The 11,552-nt window shown below is 34.9% G+C and overlaps 1 long non-coding RNA gene and 1 other non-coding gene across 2 annotated transcripts; one reads left to right on the top strand and one right to left on the bottom strand.

The window, feature by feature from the left end:
• Positions 1-736: 736 nt before the first annotated feature.
• LOC125493908 (small nucleolar RNA R71) lies at positions 737-843 on the top strand. The gene has a single exon (XR_007270234.1). It is a non-coding gene; the product is annotated as a small nucleolar RNA R71 (small nucleolar RNA).
• Positions 844-8,841: 7,998 nt separating this feature from the next.
• On the bottom strand, positions 8,842-11,258 carry LOC130590006 (uncharacterized). The gene is made up of 2 exons (XR_008967586.1): positions 10,803-11,258; positions 8,842-9,091 (listed from the first exon to the last, which is right to left on the bottom strand). It is a non-coding gene; the product is annotated as an uncharacterized LOC130590006 (long non-coding RNA).
• Between the last annotated feature and the right edge of the window lie 294 nt (positions 11,259-11,552).

Genomic DNA, 11,552 nt, shown 5'->3' with positions numbered 1-11,552 from the left:
GCTCTCCTCATGATTTTTCTGCATAGAAACCATCATTTTCATTAGATCAGACATAGTAGGCTCTTGAGAGCTGGTATTATGAGGAGTTTGCTGCTGATAGCCTTGGGGTGAAGGCCATTGAAACCAGGAGGGGGGTTTTGAGGAGCCCCTTGATAATATGGTTGTCTAGCAGCATGTTGTGGTGGTTTTGATGTGGTGGTTGGAGGAAGATTGTGGTGGAGGTTGAGGATTTTGAACATTGTTGTTCTTGTAGGAAAAATTAGGATGTTCTCTCCAACCTGGGTTGTGTGTGTTAGAGTATGGGTTGTGTGGAGGTCTTTGCTGAAAAACATTTGCATGCGCCATTTGATTCGGATCAGGTTGATTGTAGCAACAATCATGACCAAAGTGGCCTTGAACACCACACACTTCACAAAAGGAAGAAGTAATAGGAGCCATGGAAGACATTGCATTAATACTCATAGGAGGAATACTAGACTGCAAAGATTTCAGTGAGTCCATCTTCATGCTCAACTGGGCTACTTGTGAAGACAACAAGGCATATGCATCAACATCCAACTTTTTCTTTGTAATAGTCCTGGAAGAACTATGATCATTCTCTGCTAAGTTGGCCAGAAAATTATACCCTTCATCCACCTCCTTATCTAAGAAGACTCCCCCTGCAGATGAATCATATGTACTCTTGATATGGGGTTGTAGACCATTGTAGAATGCTTGGGTGATGAACCACTTATCCAGATTGTGGTGTGGGCATTCTCTCTGCAGATCCTTGAATCTATTCCATGCTTCCTTCAGTGTTTCATCGGGTTCTTGTTGGAAGGTGGCAAGCTTGTGTCTTATTTCTACAGTTTTGGTGGGAGGGTAGTACTCTTTCAGGAATGCTTCAGATATAGCACTCCACTCAGTTTCATTGAAATCGTTCAGCCACTTCTGTGCCTTGTCCTTTAATGAAAACTCGAAGACCATGACCTTCAACTGATCAGGAGTGACCCCTTGGTGCTTAACGGTACGACAGAGTTGTTGAAACCGTTGTAAATGATTTGCAGGGTCTTCAGATGGATGCCCACCAAATTGATTCTGTTGGATCATATTAATGAGAGCAGGCTTGATTTCGAAGTTGGCTGCCTGTATATCAGGCATAGTAGGGCCTGTGGGAACATTGCCAGGAGAAAGTACCCCATAAGACTTCAATGACTTAGGAGGCATGACTGATTCTGTTGGTTCTTCCGTGGTTTTTCCCTGATTAACAGGCTGCTTTTTCTTCTTTTGTGTCTTCTTGAGCTGCCGGATGGTTTTCTCAAGATCAGGATCAGTTGGAACTAGAGTACCTGTTCTTTTAGACCTGGGCATAAAAGAAACAAAGAAAATATGTGCAGTGAGATGGCCTCAATTGGAACTTGAAGTTCCAATGAGACAGCAGAAATAGTTAAATAATTAATCAGAAAACTATAGAAACTAGCCGTCTCCCCGGCAACGGCGCCAAAAACTTGATGTGTTTTAAAATATACCGCAAATGCACGGTGTCTGTTTGGCAGAAACTGGCAAATACGGGTCGATCCACAGGGAGAGGAGTTCTACAGATTTATGTTGAATTATCTAACTACTTCCAGAGAGGAAAATATATTAGAATTAATAACTAAACTAGAAAAATAGAACGCAGAAAAATGGGAATTTATCAAATAATTAAAACCTAGGGCAATCGATCGGTCCACCATGCTTATTATACCAGTTTAATCAATATAATATAGTTCAACAACACTTGGATTGAGGTTCAAATAAATGAAGTATTTCGTTAATCCTTGGTCAGGCATTAACAACTCCTAGATTAACATATGCCAGTACGGTCGCTCAACATAATCAAATCTACCTATTGTAATAAGCCTCTAATGAATATGATCTTTCGATTCTAATTATTATTAGCTAAACATAACTCATGATATTGCGCAATTACATGAATTAAACAAGTATAACAAATCAATAGGAATTATTCTAATTCAATCCAATTATTGAAGAACATCAAACTACAATAAAAAAGTTTAAACATGGCTTCCCTCTCTAAACCCTAGAAATAGACTACTCACTCATGATGATATTAAACGCAATAAACATAATCAAAGTAAAAGAATTCATAAAATTAAACTAAGTAGAGAAGAATACCAAATGATTGAAGAACGATGGAAAAGGAAATCGACGATCTATATAATCTTCCAATGTAAAAGCTCAACAAAAGTAGAGAGAATAATCTAAGTGTTTTGGCCCTAAAAACGTATATCATGAGATAGTCTAAACGAAAATATTAAAAACCTATTTATACTCTTTACAAAACCGGCTAAAAAACTCGAAAAAACGCGTCCCGAGAAACCGCCCGGTCGACCGGGCGAAATCCGCCCGGTCGGGCGCGCAAGCGATTTTGGATCTTTTCTCACCCGGTTGACCGGGCTAACATTCCTTGCATTTTGGTGAAAAATTGATTTCGCCCGGTCGACCAGGCGGAGAAACAGTGATTTTGCGTCAACTTGTGAAGGCTGTATCTCTCGAACCAGATGTCGGATTGGGGCGTGTGACCTATCATTGGAAAGCCCTTGAAGTCTAGTTTCCAACCCAACTGGAATTTCTTGATTATCAATTGTATATAAAAAGTTATGGCCAAAATAGTGAACAGGTGTCAGTTTTGACACTTCTTTCACCAACTCTTGGCTTCATTCTAACTCGAAATTGTCCCGAAATGATGCATTGTGATCCTTGTGCAAGATATATTCATCTTCAATGATTAATAGGCTTGATTTTAGGTAATCATAATCAATTTGCATCAAAGTAACCTGAAAATGATCAAAACACGCAAACGGGGAGTAGTAGAGCACAACTTACGTAATTCATTCCATTATGCACCTAAATGCTCTAAAGAGAGTTCCAAATACAATCAAATGCATCTAAAAACTATATATAATTGTGACATATAAGAGTACCTCACATTTTTCAAGCGATCTCGATTCTGCTTGAATTGCTTCTTTCCATCTTGGCCAATCTTTTCTGCGATGACATTCATCTAGTGTATTTGGTTCTATATCATTTTTATCATATGTTATTTTAACCGCTATGGAGTAGGCAAATATTTCATTCAAGACAACATCTTTTTCGATTCCATTGTTTCTTTAGAAACATAATTAATTGAAGTTTTATTGTTGTCTATGCTTTCATGTTCCTTTTATCTGGAATATGCCTATCTTTAATTTTTTTTTATCATGCTCCGTTGGAGGATTTATATTAATTTCGTTTGTTGTTTTGTGTTGTTTTTTCGTTTTTCTCGATTTTGTCTTTAGAACCGAGTGGTCTACCACGTTTTCGGCGTCTTATTGACTCATTTTCAATGGCCTTATATTCGCTAGGCATCTCAATCCGTGTCGGGGCACTCTCAACAGGTACATGTGACTTTGTCTCTTTCTTAGTATCTGTGAATGCATCTAATTGGTTTGCAATACTTTGCAAATGAATAATTTTCTTGACTTCTTGTTCACATGATTTTGTTCTCGGTCGGGTTCAGAAACTATATTTGCGATGTGTTCCATGTCATTTCTATGTTTATTTTTTGTAGGTCCACTTTCTCTCCCCCTACACATGGGATAATGAGTCATTAAATTGACAGTCGGCAGATCGAGCCGTAAATAAATCATCAGTTGTTAGCTCTAAATATTTGATAATTGATGGAGAATCAAATCGAATATATATATTCTCATCCTTCTTTGTGGACCCATTTTAGTATGTTGGGGGGGAGCAATAAGTACATGTACAACGCACCCAAAAATTCTGAAATGTGAGACATTCGGTTCTCGACTTGATACTAATTGTAACAGTGAGAATTTTTGATAGGTTGTCGGCCTTAATCTTATCAATGCTAGTGCATGTAATATAGCATGACCCCCAAGCAGAAGAGGATAATTTTGATCTCATTATTAATGGTCTTGTAATTAATTGTAGTCTCTTGATTAATGATTCAGCAAGACCATTTTATGTATGTACATGAGGTACATGGTGCTTTACAACAATCCCAATCGACGTGCAATAGTCATTAAAAGTTTGGGATGTAAATTCCCAAGCATTGCCTTAAACTTATTCTCTTTAGCCGGCGCCACCCTCTCCTTATCATATTAGGTTAGTGTTTCATAAATGTTTTTATTTTGTAGTTTTCTTAATTAATACGATATATAGAGTTTCACGCGTTTAACTTAAAACACTATATTTAACCTAATTTTGGCTTATTTTATGAGTTATTAGGTGAGCTACTTACTTTAATAGAAAGAATTTGGTATATGTAAATTAATTGCTATATTTTCTTACTTGCTTGCTTCAAGTTTCGAGGACGAAACTTCTTTTAAGGGGGGTAGTTTGTAATACTCTGTATTTTTGGTAAGTTAGTGTTTATACTTTTAGAAATTTTATGGTTATTATTTACTAAAAGGGCTTGTTATTTACTAAAATAAATTTTAAAATTAGGCTTTTATAAAAGATTTTGGGTATTAAAAATAAATTGTAACCCAAATATATAGATGTTGGGCCTAAGCTTACTAGTTTTAAAACCCAAGTACTTTTAAAAATATTTTAAAGAAATCTAAAAAGGTTTAGAAAAGAAAAGATTTAAAAAAAAAAGATTTAAAGAATTTCAAAAAAGAAAAAGATTTATAAAAAAAGAAAAAGAAAAAAAATAAAATTTCCGGCGCATGGTCAGTTAGGTGGGTGGGGATTGATAATGTTTTTGATTACCTTTTTTCCTTTTTTGTTATCTTTTAGTTATTTTACCTTCTATATTAATATATTTATAAAGTTTGATCTTTGAATTTATATTCAAATATTTTGGAAGGAGTTTGATTTTTTAATTCATGTTTAAATATTTAAAAAAGAGTGTTTTTGAACTATTATTATTTTTCAAAGGTTAACCCTTGAGCAAGTTATTTTATTTACGTCTTTATATGGCTAAGTTTTAAGAATTATTATTCTTTTTAAAGGAGGATTATTTCAGATAGATTTTTATTGGATATATGATCTTTTATGATCGCAATTATAAAGAGGCAATGACTTGTTATTTATTAGCAAGAATGGTAGCCATTATATTATTTAGCCATGTACTTTTTATATAAGTCATGTGGACAATGTAGTAACCCATCGTAATAGACTCAGTAAGGAATACTAAACTTTAGGAGTGTGCACACTTTAGGAAAGGTACCTAAGCAAGGAAAAATGATTTCATCAAGGTTATATACTTTATATTATACAAGTTTTATCAAGTATATCCATAAAGGTTTTTCGAAATTAAATATTTATTCAAATGTTAAATTAAATAAAATGTTTCATATTTCGCAAATACATGTACTCAGTACTTTTGCTGACACGCTTTTATTTAATTTGTTTTGTTTTATGGCTTTGTCCCTGTGATGACCCTATTTTGGCGAGCAGAATTTACAGGTTGATATGATGCATAATTCATGTGGAGGAGCTAATGAGGAATTATCATTAGTCAAGGAGATGTTATTTTATTTTTTTTAATTCCATTGTTATATAATTGTACAATAAAGTTATTTTAATTAGAGAGAAGTTAGTACAGTTATTCCGTTGCATTAGTTCAAGTTCAGTTAGTAGTTAATATTAAAGCCTTTAACGTTATCACGTGGCGGTAATACTCTCAAGTTTCTCAAGGAGTTTTATATTAAAATAAGTTTTTCAAAAGAGAGAAAGTTGGGGGTGTTACAATCAGAGATGATAGTGGGTAATGGACCCTACCCAGATCCGTGGATCCAGATCCATTTTTTACGGATCTGGATCCTCAAATTTTGGACCCAATGGATCCGGGTAGGATCTGGATCCTCTTTGAAAAAAATGAATCTGGACTGGGTCCTAAATAATTATCCAGATCCGTTATCCATTTTTATAATATTATTATTTAATAATATAATATTAGTTATTTCATGTAATAACGGTTTTTTGCTTGAATTTTGAATTATTGTTCTAATTAATGTGCAATTTACTGGATTATTGAATTCGAAAAATCGGTTGATAATTGTTAATCTTTTAGAACTAGTTGATTAATCTATAATTTGATAATTAAATAGTAGTAAATGGTTGCAATGGTTATTTTCAGAAATTCAATGTGATTTTTGGTTGATGTTAGATGACTTTATTGTTAAAAATCTTTAATTATTGTGAAAATTAGGGTAGTTTGAACAAAATAGACAAGGATCCATTTTGGATCCATTTAGAACCCGGATCCATAGGATCTGGATCCTTGCCTAAAAAATGGATTTGGATCTGGATCCTAGAGGACCCTGTCCAGATCCTACCCATTGCCATCTCTAGTTACAATAGTGTTTTATTAGAAAATTTGGCTAAAATAGTAGTTTAAAATTTTTAGTATAAAGTATATATATATGTGTGTGTGTGTGTGTGTGTGTGTGTGTGTGTGTGTGTGTGTGTGTGTGTGTGTGTGTGTGTGTGTGTGTGTGTGAGTGAGAGAGAGAGAGAGAGAGAGAGAGAGAGAGAGAGAGAGATTAGTTATAAGATTTAAGGATTAAAAACTAATTTTGTGATGATTTTGCTAAAGTTTTTGTATGCCCTAAAATGTTATACGAGATTGTTTTTGCTTAAGTTCTTGTGATGTTTTTGCAATACTTTATTTCAAGTGATATGAAATGCTTTTATATTGATAGACTCACCAATGGGAAGGGAAGGGAAATCTAAGGAATAGTTTGGTACTTGTTGTTTGGTGATAACTTAAAATCGCTTGAATGCGATTGTTGTTTGGTGATGACTTGGAATCGCTTGAATGCGATCGTTTTTATGTACATCATATTGCCTAGAAGCCCATTCAAGACTTACTCATTAGGAGTAAGTCTTGAATAGTCTCCGTTTTGGGAATGTTCTTAAACGTCACATCTCACTTAGGTAGTGAATGTGTGTTGATTCTTTGATTCTAAGTGAAACACGGTTAGTCATTTCCCTAATTTGTTCTCCGGGTTCATATAAGATAAACAATTATCTTCATCGTGTACTTGGAGAACCGAAGGGAAATGCTGCCGAATTTTACTTAGAATCAAAGATGATACATGCATTCACTAGTGGGATTGGATGTTTAAGGATGCTTTAGGTTGGAGTGATAAGGACCCAATGGAAGCTACATTAAATATTAACTTGTTGTGTTATATTTATGTAAATTTTTTAATTGATAATAATTTTTTATGTATGTACGTATGATGTGTGGGGTTTTTTAGAAATGAATCGAAGTTGGATGTATGGAAAGCGGAATAAGTTGGAGTTCTTACAAGGTGTGAATGAATTTTGTAAACGTGTTGTAGAACATCAACAACTTACTTGCGAGGATGAGATTTATTATCCATGTGCTAATTGCTACAATGTGAATATGATTTATGATATTAGGACCATAAGGGATCATTTTATTTGTCGTGGATTTAGGGCTGAGTATTATATTTGGTTATGGCATGGTGAGAAGGGAAAATATACTCATGATAGGGTTAGTGCTGATGTTGGCACTAGTAACTCATTAGAGATTAATATGTCGAATGTTGGGGTTTAGAATGAAGTTATGATTGAAGATCATGTTAGGATTGAAGGTGATGATGTAGTAGGTGATGAAAATGACCTCGGAGATAATAGTGACACCGAGGATGAAGAGTTTGGGGATGATCGATTAGGTGAGATGTTGGAAGGGACCCGTGACCATTTTAATGAGCGGCCACGATTATTTGACAGTTTGTCTGAAGCTGCTGGGAAACCCCTTTATCCAGGGTGTACAAAATACACTTAATTTAGTGGGATTTTAACTACTCTTTTCAACATAAAAGCGAAACATAATTTGACTGATGTAGGCTTCACAGAACTCTTAGAAGCTTTACAAGATATGTTTCCTGATGATAATTTATTACCAAAATCCACCTACTATGCCAAAAAAATTAATATGTCCTTTGGGTTTAGAATATGAGCGGAACGATTCATGTCTGAATGATTGTTTGTTGTATCGAAATGAGTATGCGGACCTTTATGAGTGCCCGAGGTGTGGTAAGTCCCGTTACAAATTGCCGGATGGGGTTGAGCATACGGGTCCTTCTGCGAAAGTGTTGTGCTATAAGGTTCAGGAGGCTCTTTTCTATCAAAGAAAAAACAAAGAACCTAAGATGGCAAGCTGATCAGAGAAAGAAAGACGGGATGCTTAGGCATCCAACAGATTCTCTTCAACGGAAGGCTATAGATCAGATTCTAGATATAGAGAATTTGGTCAGGAAACTAGGAACTTGAGACTTGGATTGTGTACGGACGGAATGAACCCTTACGGTACTTTGAGTAGTCAGCATAGTACTTGGCCTGTTGTTCTTTTAGTGATATACAATCTTCTTCCACGGTTGTGCATGAAGCGTAAATGTATTATGTTGTCTCTCTTAATTTTTGGGCTTAAGCAGCCGGGAAATGATATAAACCTCTATGTTGCACCTCTCATCGAAGATCTCAAAAAGATGTGGGACGAAGGTGTTATGGTAGGTGTTTGATGCGTATTCTAATGAAGATTTCATGCCTCATGCTATGTTATTCTATACTATAAATGATTATCTAGCTTATGATAATTTGACGGGGTATAAGGTCAAAGGAAAAAAGGCATGTCCTATTTGTGAGAATGGTATGGAGGCTACACATTTGCCACATTGTGGGAAACATGTCTATATCATTAATAGGCAATTCCTACATAGTTCTCATCCATATCGAAATAAAAAAGCACCATTTAACGGGTTAGTTGAAAATGCTCCATGTAACACCCCAGAATTTCAAAGCAGAAAAAGAAAGAAATAATAATAATAGTAGTATAGGACGATGGCGGAAACATCATCTTCTGGGAATGTCACTACTACAAGAAATGCATTTAAATATCTAAGTGATAAAACCAACATAAATAAATAGTATAAATAAATTAAATTGATAACCAAAAGAGAAAACTAACTCTAAATTAATAAAAGAGTCTAGGTCTAAAACATCTAACATTTTAGTGCTCACATCTCAACCCGAGCCCAAAACCAAATAAGATTGTCATCAACATATCCTGTAAAAATAAACAACAAACATCCACAATCAGTGGGGAGTAACTAACAGCTCTCCCAGCTCAATTAGGATCCATGTAGAAGTTATCAAGCGTTAATAAATAAGTCCCAATCAACATAAAAGATCAAACTGAACCAAATAACAACAAAACAACAACTAACAGTTTAACATGGTTAAATAAAGTAAATCATGAATAGTAAACTTAATATAGATATACAAGATAAAAAACATAAGCCTCCAAAATAATATAAATAGCTTTTGAGAAAGAGCAGAACGTCAGTGGATCGCAACCCACTTCCTAAGGTTTGTCAGATCGAAATCTCCAGACAGCCTATGGGCTTACGTTCCGTACTGCCTGTGTCTAAGAATGGCCAAACTCCCGATGCAGGATAGTACCCAGCTCAGTACTTCTCAACCTCTCGGACGACAACAATTAACCCAGGTAATACCCCTAAATCGCAACCTAGGTGGTTGGCATGTTCTTCACCGGGGACTACATCTATCCCACCGGATATCTTAATCTCAATAAAATATTTTCACAACTAAATACAATAATTCATTCATCAAATATAAAATAATAAGGATGCCCTTCAGGCCTTACACCTAAAATCAACAGAAACTAGGATCGCAATCCAATAGTCTCAATTCAACGATATTTATTCTTCTCAAAGTAATAGTAATATAATACTAATTAAAATCATTTCACCCAACTGAAAAGAATAAATCTTTCTTCAAACATAAATATACACCAAAAACACAGTATAAACAGATACTCCAACTACTACACTCTCGTTGTTTGAGTTTGGGTACAAGGTTAATTACAATGTTAGTCATAATACCCCTGGTACATAACTCTTGGCGAAACGGTACTAAAGACAGTATTATTCTCCCTCGAGTACTGTAACGTCGACAACTTAGATATTGATTTATAAAACTACAATATTATTATAATCCCAAAATCATACAAACAACCAAACCATCATAAAATAATTAAAACACTCATAATATAAATATATGTCAATAATAATAATAAAAATAATAATAATAAGCTCATGTAAGCATGCATATAGCAATAAGAGTAAATCATCATACCTGCATACATTGACACATAAGTATACATAACTATAACACCAAAATCTTATACATCTGATACGCCAGTATACTTGAATCATATCTAATCATTCAAACAACCAAACATCTTACAACACCATAACTACTAAGATGTAAATAAAAACCGTAAGCTTGCCACACTACCATGCTAATACGGAAGAAGCATCACTCTTAAGTTTGTGGCAGATAATAACAACAGATAACAAGCCATGGACATGAATCTTCCTCAAGCGACTTACACCGGCAGGCAACAGATATTCATACTCTCATTTTATAATCATTTTGATCATACTTAAGCAAACCAACATAATAGGCGCATAACAACATGATTTACAATGTCCACTAACCAATATGTAAACCATAAAGACATAATAAAACAAAAATTCTAACCATTAAACTCTAGCAAGGATAACAAAATAGTAGAATTATTTTCCTTCCACATAACTATCACTCATAAACATTTAAGTATAACAAGTATAACATCAATAATATGAAACTTTAGCAACCCACAAATCTTAACATAAAAATCAACACAACTTAGATATTAAGAACTAAATAATTCCTAAACAAATTCTAATCGCACCAGGTTCGCCGTTAGTTACCTTTGAAGACCTCCAATTGCTTGCACTTTCATCACGTACTGCTCTGCTCCGATCTCGATTCCCGTCAATGTGTAGCTCTGATTTAAAATCTCTCCGGTCATAATGAAGGCCCATATGTCCTAAACGTGCTGTCCAAATTTCAGGGCGATCAAACGGTTCGATCTTCCGCGATGATCAAATTCGTGAAGGTACGACAGGAAAACAAAACCGGGTGACCCGTCTGATTGAAACAGAAACTGCGACCAATTCTTCCAGTATCTTCAAAAATGAATGACACCACGAGCAAGATCTCTCCGAGTACATGAATTTTGACTACTCACACGTCCAATTCCGATAAGAGACGAAGGAGATATGGGGTAAACAAGATGAGTGTGGAGAAATGGCCGAAAATGCGAGAAGGGAGAAGGACTCTTTGTTTTTCTTTGTAAGGCTGGCGTGAAGGGAGTGTGCAGTAAAAATAATGTGATGGTTCATATCATAAAGTAAAGGTTTAATTGCATTAAGATGGGTTAATGGGGGATGGCTCTTCACCTTTTGGTGGTTAGAAAGAGGGATAGATAGAAGATGCTAATACTATGCTTAATACTTCTCCTCTAAATTTTGGACAACATAAGAAGGATATGGGTTTGCAAAAGAATTCTTTATGTTGGTCGACCCATATTATATACAACACTTGAAAACTAAAATCACACGCTACTTAAATTTATAGAATTACTATCTATATGATAAAATAAATACGCACATCATATA

Source organism: Beta vulgaris, chromosome 9 (genome assembly GCF_026745355.1).
Source record: "Beta vulgaris subsp. vulgaris cultivar EL10 chromosome 9, EL10.2, whole genome shotgun sequence".
NCBI lineage: Eukaryota > Viridiplantae > Streptophyta > Magnoliopsida > Caryophyllales > Amaranthaceae > Beta > Beta vulgaris.
This window is presented reverse-complemented; position numbering and strand designations above follow the sequence as displayed.